The 13,078-nt window shown below is 34.7% G+C and overlaps 1 pseudogene; it reads left to right on the forward strand.

The window, feature by feature from the left end:
- Positions 1-3,043: 3,043 nt before the first annotated feature.
- LOC117199317 (multifunctional methyltransferase subunit TRM112-like protein) lies at positions 3,044-3,615 on the forward strand (annotated as a pseudogene).
- Positions 3,616-13,078: the final 9,463 nt, after the last annotated feature.

A 13,078-nucleotide genomic window follows, 5' to 3' on the forward strand; every position in this document is an offset into this window, starting at 1 on the left:
AAAGAGTAAACTAGAATATTTTTCATTAGATAATATATATTTTAGGCTTGATGATTTATTTCTTGTTTTAATACTTCCAGCATTAGTTTAAGCACCTACACATGTTCAGCATTTTAATATTTACAATCAGGATTTCAAGTGATGTTTCTTTTAGAGTGATGCATCTTAAATTTATTTCTCATTGAGTTACAAATCAAATCACGTTTTGCAAACAGTGAGGTGAACACTGGAACAGTTTTTAGCTTGATAATTGTAGCTCATACCTTTCACTGACATCGAGAATGAGACTAACAGGCTGCCTTACAAATAGGACTGCTTACTGATTTTGCAAAGGTTGGAACAGAAGAGGCTGTACTCTTTTTCCGTAACTGTAACAAGCCCTACCTTCCTATATTGATTACTTACTCTTCAGTGTTACAGTAAATTGCTATTGTGGAAGCATAATGATGCTGAACATTTGTAGCCCAGATGATAGGGTAATGTTTAAACACAGTGTGCCCTGTTCTTTGTAGATTTACTAATAACCTCTTTAATCATTTCTGTTCAAAATACTATGAATTCTGAAGCAGAAACCAGCCTAATGAGACAACTAATATATGGAGCATAACATTTAATCATTTAGAAGTAAATCACAGCAATTATTTTTCCATCCTTTAGACAGTGGGCCAATTTTTTTTTTCTAATACTATTCCTAATAAACCTAAAATAAATTCATAGAAACTTTCATTCTATTCCTGCTCTTTTGTTCTTAAACCAAAGTTGGCCAAGGTAATTGTTTCGATTTTATAACATGAATTATATGTTTGAAGAATGTTTTCCTATCAAAAGAATATAAATATTTGAAAAATAAGCACATTTAAAGATCTATCAACCCACGTATAATGCAATGAGGTGTCACCTGAAATAAGGTGAATATAGGGGATATAGGAAGATTGTCATGAAAGATATTATATCTTGTTGTAACAAAATGTAATTTTTACAAAATGTTCCTCCTTCAGAAAGACACCAGTATCTCATCTATTATATGAATTGAGTTAGTTCAAATAAAAGTGATTATTGAGGATGAAAGCCATCCTATTATATTTTTCTTGTAGATATGAAATACAACTGAGAAAGACTTGAGTAAAATAAAGAATATTTAATAAAACAGAGCCTGTAAACATTGGAAGCAAATCTGAAAAATGAAAGCATGGTATAAAGTATGTAAAAAAGAGGAATTCTGGGGCTTCCTTGGTGGCGCAGTGGTTGAGAGTCCGCCTGCCGATGCAGGGGACACGGGTTCGTGCCCCGGTCCGGGAAGATCCCACATGCCGCAGAGCTGCTGGGCCCGTCAGCCATGGCCGCTGAGCCTGTGCGTCCGGAGCCTGTGCTCCGCAACGGAAGAGGCCACAACAGTGAGAGGCCCGCATACCACAAAAACAAACAAACAAACAAACAAAAAAAGAACAGCAACAAAAAACATTTTCGAATCAGATTTGTTGTCCTCAGTCTTACATTCATTCTTTCAAAATATTAATATTTTGAAAATTCTCTAACAGAAATATTAAGGGAAGGATCTATAGGGACAAACAAAAAGAATTAATAGGAATATATTTAAGTTTGCCTGGAGAATTCAGACTAGACTTCCAAGTTGAGGTGTTACTTAAGCTGATCTTTACTGTGTTTCTTCATTATCAGTGGTTTGATTTTCTATATTAGGCTAAGTGTTTGAGCTCTTCAAAGTCATACAGAGTAATTTTAAAATAATGGCTTTTGTGCAAAGACTTCATAAGTCAACAGAAAGAGTTGCATGTATATAATCTGCTTTAATGTGTTTCTTAATGTACCCTTGATGTGTTTAAAATTAATTTTTGTGTGAAATTTGAATAATAAAATTAAATACTGAACATATGATATGCATAGAAACATAGAAGTATTCTTAACAATACATGTGAATTAGTTTTTAAAATTTTATACATTGTGATATTTATCTAAATTTTTTCTTCTTAAATATTGGTTTACATGATACTCAGTAGTATTTCTAACATGGAAAATTATTCAACTTAGCTTTATAAGTATTTCCTTTAACAGTATTTCCATTTTACACTGACAATGAGAGCACACTGACATTACCATCTTCTATTGATTTTTTAATTAATAAATTTTGTTGTTTTAGAGCAGTTTGAGGTTCACAGCATAATTGAACATAAAGCTCAGAGTTTTCATAAACCCCTGTCCCCATGCATATACAACCTACCCTACTATTGATTTTATCATTTTATAAAATATTCAGTGGCTTAAATATTAATTTTTTAAAACTAGATTTTCCTCAGTGACTTGAGAAATATGTATGTAATTAGAATTCTAACACTAAACAATGCCTAAATCTTATATATATAAAAAAAATTCAAAGTTGGGTGATTATTTATAGCCAAGGTGAATATACTTAAAATTAATTTCAAAAGCTTTACCTAGATAAAAAACCAAAATACATAAACCATTATTTTTTTCATTAAAGAATATTTGCATATGTATTCAAAATTTAATGGTTTTGCCATTCTTTTACTGTATATATCTTTTCATACTTACTTGCATACTTCTTGAGAAATTCAAATGTGTATAATCTGTAGCATTTTTATATTGCTAAGAACCAAATATAAAATTCATTTCCCAGAGGCTTTTATGAGTTAAATGGTAAATAAATTTTTAATGTATGTATGTAGTTAGAAATTGTATGTAATTAGAATTCTAACACTAAACAATGCCTATTAAATTTAGTTAAACTAAAAACTATCCACAAAGCATTCACTTTCTATCAAATCTACACTCTTTGCTCGACCCCTATATACAATACCCCATATTAATTTTCGAATTAGGGATTTGTAATAATCTGCAAATTTTTAAAGTATAATTTATCCCATTCTTAACAGTTAATCTTTATTTTGAACAGTTTTAACTGATATTCTTTCCATCAATTTTTTAAGACTCAGATTTCCCTTATAAAATACTGAATTTAAGCTTACTATGCTTTATTGCGTATCACCTTCACATACCTGTTGTCATAATGTTCACTACCTCAGTTCCCATTCACATCTCAACCCACTGCAATCTCATTCCACTTACCACTGAAGTAGCTCTCCCTAAGGTCACTAATAAATGCCTGCTGTGCTCGCATGTGCGGGGGTGGGGCCCCGTGGCTTCCCCCTGTGCCTCCAGGCCACCGGGGTCCGCATCAACCCTGTGGAGTTCAACCCCGACTTCGTGGCTCCTACGGTACCCAAAGTGGAGTGGGCGGAGCTTCTGGAGGCTGCCAACACCTTGCATCTGGTCGAGGTGCACAAAGGCTGGAGAATGTGCTGGAGGGCACCCTGCAGTGCCCAGAGTCAGGACATCTGTTCCCCATCAGCTGTGGGATCCCCAACATGCTGCTGAGTGATGAGGAAACTGAGACTTAAAAGCGTGTCCAGCCCCGGTTTTTCATTGCGAGAGTGTGTATCTTTGTTTACGTATATCCTGTTTGCTACTTCTATCCTGTGTATCCCCAACCCTTGGGCCAGTGACACACCAAACACACAGTGTTCTTGAGCTCGGTATTATATATTTTTTCTCATTAAAGTTTCAAAACCAAAAAAAAAAAAAAAATTACGGGTGGCGCAGCCGCTGCCGACTCCTCTCCATCCTTCCCATGGGACGAGGGGCTGTGCCCGTGGTCAGACCCTTCTAGGAGGGTTAAGCCAAGTAACTGTAGTTGTCCTTTTCACCATCCACTCACTCCAAATATTCTTTCTCGATCAGAATGTCAATGCATGTCTTAATTACTGGGACCCGAGGCTTGAATCTTGAGGACAGCTGGGTCAGTACTTCTCCAAGTGACTGCTGGTGCTTTAGAACCTTCCTCGTTTTCATAATTCTCACAATAGCTGCCTGGCATCAGTAGTTTGCGATCTTCCTCGATGTTTTTGTGTGTGGTTTCTTGTTGCTGCTTCTATTCTGTTTCCAATCTTTATTTGAATTTTAAGCAGATGCTCCACATTGAGCATACTTTTCATCTTCAAATTTTCTTTCTTTAGTTTTCATGTCAATGAAAACAACTCTTGTTGATAGGGATTTTTAGGGCTACAGTGTAATGTGTATGAATCCAGTGTGACAAAATACATAGTTAATTGACCACATAATGTCTTACGTCAACATAGAATTAGGGTGGACCACACCTACTGCTTAATTTTAAGAAGAAACCCTATATAAATGTTTGTTACATAGGCCTCGGCCAATGGTTACTCTGTATTTGCTAATGACTTTCCAATTTATTATCTTGATGCACAGAAAGAGCTAAACAATTAAGAGCGTCAGCAAGGCTTTTGTATCTACATTTTAATGGTGTTGGCAGAGAGTTAACAAAATTGTTCCTCTTCTGCATGAGAATTTTATTTTCAGTTAAATTTCCTAGCTTTGTTTCCCTAGAAACGGGGAAGGACGCTATTTGTCAACTAAGTTACTAAGCAACACTGCTTACAGTAAAACGACTGCTTAATTGAAGGCTGACTTAAACCAAGGGACAATACTTGATAGGAAGCCCTACTGTGAGGTTCCTCTGAGTGTAGAGACTCATAATTGGGCATGTACCTTGTACAGTCCATGAAAGGTCTTTCTACGGAGTTGGTACAAAAGATTATGGCTCCTGTGGAATGTGAGGCTTTTAATCAAGGGTAGTTTCCACACCTGTAGATTCTGTATTTTATCTCCTTTCCACCTCAGCTGTTACCTGGGTGGAAGAGAGCTCACCAGAGCTGTATAGGTTTACAAGAACTGCTGCAAGACTCCTACTGAGAGGAACACCTACTGAGGAGGCCCCTCCTGGCAAGCTGAGGTTCCTGCCCTAATCCTTTTGATTAGACTGGTACAACTGAAATATTGATTCAACTTCCAGATGCTCTGACATTTCCAGATTCTCAGCTTCTATATAATTTTCATTCAATATTTTTCTCTGTGTGTATATTTGTAGGCCAAATTTTCAAATTATGAAAAATCTTAACTATAGCAGGGTTAAAATATTTAGACTCACATAGTATTAACAATAACTATTATGATATAGGGGATTTGAGATCTCTCTAATATGAAAACATAATTTTTCATGCAGATTCTGAGTTGCAGCCTAGACAAAGTAGGAGAGAAGAGAGATAGAAAAATATTATATCTTTCATCATATTACATGGATTAACAGCCTATACCATGAGTTGTATGTTTGATAGAAATGGAATCAAATTTTAATTTTCAAAACATAAATGTTGAAAATATACTTAATTACTTGAAGGTTTTATATAAAATACACATAATTTGCCATATGGGTATTTTCAAATGTGCTTTATTAATTAAGTATATGATTCATTCAGTAGTCATTTTTTTCTCTCTTATTTTAAATTATAATTTGGAAATATAACATGTGCACAAAATCAAACATATTTAGAACATGTTTGATAACAATGTCAGAACTAATCAAAATCTTAGGCAATAAAATATTCACACTTGATATTATATATTGAGCCTAAATTTGTCTACTTTTCAACATGGAGACAATCCAATGCTGCTCTAATTATAAATTAAACTTATTTTCAAAAATTAAAAGTATTTAAAATGCAAATGCCCTTTACAGCAATTTCAACTTCAATATTTAAGATATATCTTATTAAACCTTCTCCCACAACGTTTTTTCATTTTGTTTCTCTTATTTGCCTTCAGTCATTGTTTTTTTTTTATTTGTGTTAATACATGTTTAAACTTGTGGACTACATATCTAAGAAGTACCCATAAACATGGCTATGTTTAATTTTGAGTATATAATTCACAGTGAATTAAGATAAATATTTGACAAGTGTCTGGGTTGCTTGAACAGTTATTTCTATTCTCTTAGTGAATGTTTATGTAATTATCCTTTTGATATTATCATAACTGTCTATGTTACCTGAACACAAGTTCTGAGATATTTATTTGCTTCATTAATTACTTTATGCAGAGAGAACATATTGGACTTCTGGAATGCAACCAAAGAAATAGCAAGTATAGTAGATTTCAGGTACAATATTTTAGAATAGCAGATTGTTTCTCACTGCCAGAACAAGGTAATTCATTCCATCGTAAAATGACGATCAAAGGAACGTTTTCAGTCACACTAGCTGATAAACTTTTAGTCAGAGATTAAGAATTGGACTTAAATTCCTTAATTAAAGTAATAAGCATAGATTTCATGATTTTTTCTTAAAAGCAAACTTTTCAATCTAATGTATGAAAACAAATGAGTGATACAATTGGCAGAAAATATTCCTGGACAAAGAAGTATGAAAATGAATGTCTTCCAATCTGTTTGAATGTGAGTTAAATGAATGTATTCAAGAGCAAATTAGGTCCCTAGTGATAATTACAGTGGGCTCTAATATGTTCAATACAGTATAACCTTGTTTGTATTTTGGCTTTACCATACTTTTAGTATCAGGTTAAACAATCTTCAAAGAAATGTACTTTCTCCTTGAGCTATGTATAGTAGTAATAGTAATAATAGTAATATGTCAAGATACATGAACAGAAAATTACTGAGAGTTTAACCAGACATTCAAAATAAAACTATTCTTGTTAATAGCTAAAAAAACCAAAAACTGAGACTTAGAAGATTATCAAAAGATGAATGCTCCAGTAATGTCTCATTTTCAAAGTTTTTATTTTAAGTATGAATTATGAGGCTAAGTATTCAAGTTACCAGAATTATGTCTTAAAGAACAACTTAGAAATGTAAGTGGAAATCACCAGGATCTATAACATATGTGTTATTATCCAATGTAGTGGTTAATTTTATGTGTCAACTTGACTGGGTATGCCTGTGAGGGTGTTTCAGGAAGAAATTAGCATTTGAATTATTAGACTAAGTAAAGAAGATCCACCCACATCTATGTGGGCAGGCATCATCATATTGGTTGAGGGCCCAAACAGAACAAAAAGGTGGAGAAAGGGGAAATTCTCTATCCCTCTCAAGCTGGGACATCATTTCCTCCACCCTCAGCTCTCCCCCCACATTCTCAGTTCTCAGGCCTTCAACCTTGGACTGGGAGGTCCAGCATCAACTTCCTTGTTTCTCAGGCCAACAGACTCAAGATGAATTACACTACCAGCTTTTCTGGGTCTCCAGATTACAGATACCAGATTGTGGGACATCTCAGTCTCCATAAACCAGTTCCCTTAAAAAGTCTCTTCTCATTTATCTATATAACTATCCTATTGGTTCTGTTTCTCTAGAATTACTTAACACATCCAACTACATCACTTATCCAATGTTTTTCTAATCTAGTTTCTAAATTGAAAAGAAAAGAGACCACAGAGTACTTCTGTGTTTGTCTTTCAGCACATCTGAAGATTCCTCTTTCTATCCTGGAGAGCAAGATGACAAAGCTTAAACTGGTTGATAATATTGTAGACTAGTATGATGTTTAGTTAAACAAAGCATGCCAATTAATATTAAACTGAAAGGAGACTTTCATTATGTCATACAGGTTTTTATACTTGGTGATATAATTTTCTAAAATATTTTCTAAAATATTTATTATTTTTGTAATTATCCTTTTTTATTGTTTTCAGAACAAAAGAGAAAATAGATGATTAGTTAAATCAATAACTCTCAAAGTGTGGTCTTGTTAGTCTTTAATGGCCCTAATACTCTTCAGTGGGTCCAAAAGTTCAAAACTATATACATAATAATAGTAGGACATTATCTTTTTGCTCTCATTCACTCAGTAGTGTCAGTGAACGTTTTCAGAGGCTGTAATAGTATGTGATGAAATGCAAATACTTTTGATAATCCAGATTTCTTATATTAAGCATTATATAAGGGAGATCTGAAAAATGTAAAGAGATACTACTATTATCAATTCTTTTATTTTTAAAAATACAGCCATCTTTAGAAAAAGAAAAATGTTATCTATGTTTACAGGAAATAAGCTTATTGTTATATTTAAATCAACTAGAAATCAATATTTTAATTATTAGTTTTACTTTCTAATATAGTAACTATTGCTAGAGATAATCTACATAAATGTTTCAGGATCCTCAATAATATTTAATTATTCTGGTTCCTGAGAAACCAACAGTTTATGAAAAGAAAATGTTTGAGAACAAGTGACTTAAATCATTAGATTTATAATTCAATAATATCAAAGTAAGAATAATGGCAAAATATCATTAATGCCTAAAGAGCAATAACAAAGTCTCATATATGTAGAAGATCAGGGGAAGTTGTATCTTTGCCCATGCCAGGTACAACCATAAGACTACATGTTTAAACACATAATTCCTGTCAGGATCCAAGGCATCCATGACTGGAATTAAAGTAAATAACAGTTTCCCCTAACTCCAAATGTATCTGAAATATTGTATATCATTAGAGTATCATTTCTGAATTATTTTGGGCCTCACACTTTTTAGGTAAGGTAATGCTCTAGAGAATTTTTGTTTGCCATCTATGATTGCATTAACAAAATACCACAAAATCAGCATCTTACAAAAACACACATTTATTATGTCACAGCTTCTATGGGTCAGGAATCTGGGAACAGCTTAGCTGCATCCTCTGCTTTAGTCTCTCACAAGCTGCAATGAGTTTGTCATCCAGGGCTGGACTCTAAACTGAAAGTTTGGTGTGGGAAAGGACCCACTTTTCTAAGTTTATATAGTTGCTGACAGAATTCAGTTCCTAGAGACTGCTGGACTGTTGGCCTCAGTTTCTATCCGACTCTTGGCTGTGAACTACTCTCAGTTCCTTGTCACATGGGCCTCTCTAACTCAGCTGCTTGCTTCATCAAACTGCGGTAGTCAGAAAGCAATAGGGAGTCTTAGAAAGACACAAGTCACAATCTTCAGACTAATGGTCTCCCAACTGAGCTATTTTGGCCACCCTACAAGTCACAATCTTATGTAACCCAATCACAGATATGATATCTCATCCATCTTGCCATATTTTATTGCTTATAAGCAAAGCAGGACAGCCAACTCAACTCACTGCAACAGGAGGAGATTACACAAGGGTGTGGATACCGAGACAGATCGTTAAAGTCACTTTAAGTATACCTAGTAATACCTGACTAAATTCCCAAGCACAGAAAAAAACAATGTCCAGTTATTATAAAAAACATGTTTTCACTCATGCATGCATTTTCTGATCATCGATTTTGTGATAAGCTCAATTTATGATGTTACTTAGGATGAAAAGAAAACCATGCAATTACCTTCTGTTCTAAATAAATATGAATTTCCTAGATGAAGAATAATAAGCAAATACTATCCTTTAGAAATTCTAATAACTTGCTGTTGGTACACTGGGCAATGGTATATCAAGTTTACTAAGGTCATTGCTAATGTGACACTAGAATTAAATCTTGGTGGACTAGGGAGCATTAGTGAGGTAAAAAGGTATCTTTGAGAAATAAAGACTGTCATGTAATGGGACTAGCAGAAGCAGATTCACAGGATGAAATAACTTGAAACCTTCTGGAAATTGCATCAAAGGGACGGGTTTTAAAAGTTAGGAAGGGGGGCTTCCCTGGTGGCGCAGTGGTTGAGAGTCCGCCTGCTGATACAGGGAATGTGGGTTCGCGTCCCGGTCCGGGAAGATCCCACATGCCACGGAGTGGCTGGGCCCATGAACCATGGCCGCTGGCGGCTGAGCCTGCGCATCCAGAGCCTGCGCTCTGCAACAGGAGAGGCCACAGCTGTGAGAGGGCCTCGTACCGCAAAAAAAAAAAAAAAAAAAAAAAGTTAGGAAGGGGTAAGATAATGAAGGATGTGTCTGCTAATAAAGGTCATTCAATCTTTTCACCTGAAAGTTACTGAAAAATATAATTTCTAATTATGATAAGTTGTACTTTCACAATGTAATCCATCAATCAATTAATGATAATATTTAGTGACATCATGCTGGAATTAATGGAGTGAAATGATTTGGGGAAATTAGATTACTATCACCAGGAAATTAAGATGCCTTCTATAATTATCCAGGTAAGAAATTTTGAAGATTTGAAGAAAGATACACTCTTGGAAAATAGAAGTAGGATCACATAAGATAGGTATTGACAAAGTGGGCTCTGTTAATAGATAACTTTCTGAGAAGGTGATAGAAGAGTGTCAACATTTCTCCTCCCTCAGCCCCCAAGTTAAAGTATCTCCAATTCACGTGTGGATTTTATTAAAATCTGACTTTGTAGGTCTGGAGTAAGACTTGATAGTCTCCATTTCTAATAAGGTCCCAGGTGATCGTTAGGCTGCTGCTCCTCAAAACATATTTTAAGTAACACAAGACCAAACTAAGTTTTTTTTTGTTTGTTTGTTTGTTTTTTGCGGTACGCGGGCCTCTCACTGTTGTGGCCTCTCCCGTTGCGGAGCACAGGCTCCGGACGCGCAGGCTCAGAGGCCATGACTCATGGGCCCAGCCGCTCCGCGGCATGTAGGATCTTCCCATACCGGGGCACGAACCCGTGTCCCCTGCATCGGCAGGCGGACTCTCAACCTAAAGGTTTTATGATTAGAAATGGCATGAACGATCAAGACAAAGCATGTAGCATACACAACCACATACCCACACGCTCACATGGATCTAAAGAGAAGAATAAAAGTAGCTAAGGAGATACATGGACTAAACCACCATAACAAAAAGTGAGGCTGATAGTGACAAATAAAAGTACAGGTATTTGTTATCTGGAGAGGCAGATTCTCAGAGTGGTCTTATCAGTTGCAGGATGATTTTAAGGTAACTTTGGTGATGTGCAATCTATTTTACTACTTCCTTTGGTTCAAGAAAATTAACTTCTCATTAATCTCTACAACTGAAAAGGACCAGGTTAATGTTGGGAGGTATACTGGAAGGAAAGAAACAATGTATGTGGCAAATGGCAATTACACTTTTGATTAACACTGTTCTAGCTTATTTCCTCATTTTCTGTAAAGAGGGATGCACATAAAACTCCAAAAAGAATGGTAAAGATGGAATGAATATAAGGAAAGATTTCAAATTTATCTCTTGAGGAGAATGGAAAACAAAAGTTTGACTGAAAATAATTAAAAGTGTTACTAGAAAGAATTGACAAGTACTGTATATTTGAGCTGTGGATTCAACTTGTAGTAGCAACGGTGTACATAACTGTTTCACTTTTTATCCCCCCGCCTTTTAGAGCAAATGCTTTTTATTTTTTCTACCCCATATTCCTTCTTCTCTGGAGGAGCAGTATCTTCAGTGTGGTAATTGTGCTTTCTTCCTGCTCCAAATATATTTCCTATATAACCTGCTAATTTCTGATTTAACTCTCTGTTTATTGGGGATAGTTGATTAGGTGTGGGATAGTTAACTGGGTGTGGGAGTCTTTTCCTGGAAACTTCTAAACTGAAGCTGAGATTGCCTCTGTTGGAATTTCTAATATGTAAAATTTGGAGCAGTGAGTCCCATCAGTTGACAAATTCTGTTGGAAATGAGAACGGAGCCAGTATACAAAGAAAAACAAGCATATGAGATTATATAAATATGAATTAGAGATTCTTGTTCTAAATGATTCTGCCATTCTCTGGCTTTTCTAATCTCCAAGAGTTTTGATCCGCAAATGTTCCACAAACACTGCAGGCACATAATCACCACTACCTCCTGAAGTCTATGCCAGGGCTGGTAAGAATTTTCTTTGGCAGTAAAAAAGGTATGACAAATTCAACCTCAAAATAACATTATTCACAGTAAAATACAAAATAATATATTTTCCATTGATTTCCTTTTCTGAATTTTGTCATAGGCACTACTCTATAGGGTTCAATCAAGTTCATTTTTATGTCAACCAAACTTGATTGATTTAGTTCAGCTTCATGGCTTTGCACTGAGGTATTACCCTCAAAGAACGCTAATCAAGTAATTCCATGACATCTGTATAACCTTACAGTAAAAGTACACCAATGTAAATGTGGGTAAATTACAGTCTATTTGATGCTTGATTTACCCCACAGCTGTATCCAGCAATGAAATATAGCAGCTAGGAACTAAAGGTTGGGTGGTTTTCAAACAAATTAGGAGTTATATGGTAAAGAGGGTAGATCCCTGGGGGAACACTAAGAATGAATTGGGTTATTTAAAAACTCTTGGTTTTGTCAGGACCTGGTTTACATTTGAATTTTCTTCTGACTAAAATAAGTTAGAAGTTGGACAGACACACATATTTATATTTCTTTGCTAATCTACTTAGAATCACTGAGGAGTGTTTCATCAAAGCTACTGCAGAAAAGTTTAATACTTAAAAATATTGACTGATATAAAAGAAAAATAGGATATGCTTAACATCAGGGGAGAGCTAGTTTCTACCTGTGCCACTGCCAGTTAACAGTACCACTTAGGGCCTGTTCAAATACCCCTGAGTGTATATTTGCTCTGAATGTTTACTGAAGGGAATTTAGGTTCATATTTTTGAAAGTGAATAATATTGCTATAGTATTATAAAAAGAGAGGCAAGCTTCCTTTATCTGTAGATCAAGTTTAGAAAATTCAACAGTGGTATAATTTTCTGACATGTTTCTACAGTGACATGAAAAAGGCACCATTATGATATCCAACCAGTACTTTTAGACATCTTGTTTTACTTTTGAACCTTAAGTAGCAATTTACACCTTGAGGAAATTGACAACTGCCTGATTAATGTTCATGCTAATCATAAACACTTTTTTACAATAGAGATATTAAACATTAGTCAATTGAAAATCTGGTATTTCCAATTCTTATGCATCAAAGTACTGATTTGGAATATCTCTTAAAATGTAATATGGAATTAAACTATTCAATCATATATAGAAGAATGAGGTCATATAGCTTTACTAGGCAAAGAAAAAGGAAATTTAATAGTAATTAATCTAAAAAGTTTTTTTATCAAAGTATCAATTTAGAATCAGTATTTATACTGTTTCCATAAAGTTCATCATTATATACATGGAGTAACTAAGAATTTATTTATAATTTTGATGAAGCATATTCAATTCATAAAACAAAGGCAAGTTTAAACATAAATTACATGATTTAAAAATTGAGGAAAATTCAACTTTT

The sequence above is a fragment of the Orcinus orca genome, chromosome 5, assembly GCF_937001465.1.
Source record: "Orcinus orca chromosome 5, mOrcOrc1.1, whole genome shotgun sequence".
Classification (NCBI taxonomy): domain Eukaryota; kingdom Metazoa; phylum Chordata; class Mammalia; order Artiodactyla; family Delphinidae; genus Orcinus; species Orcinus orca.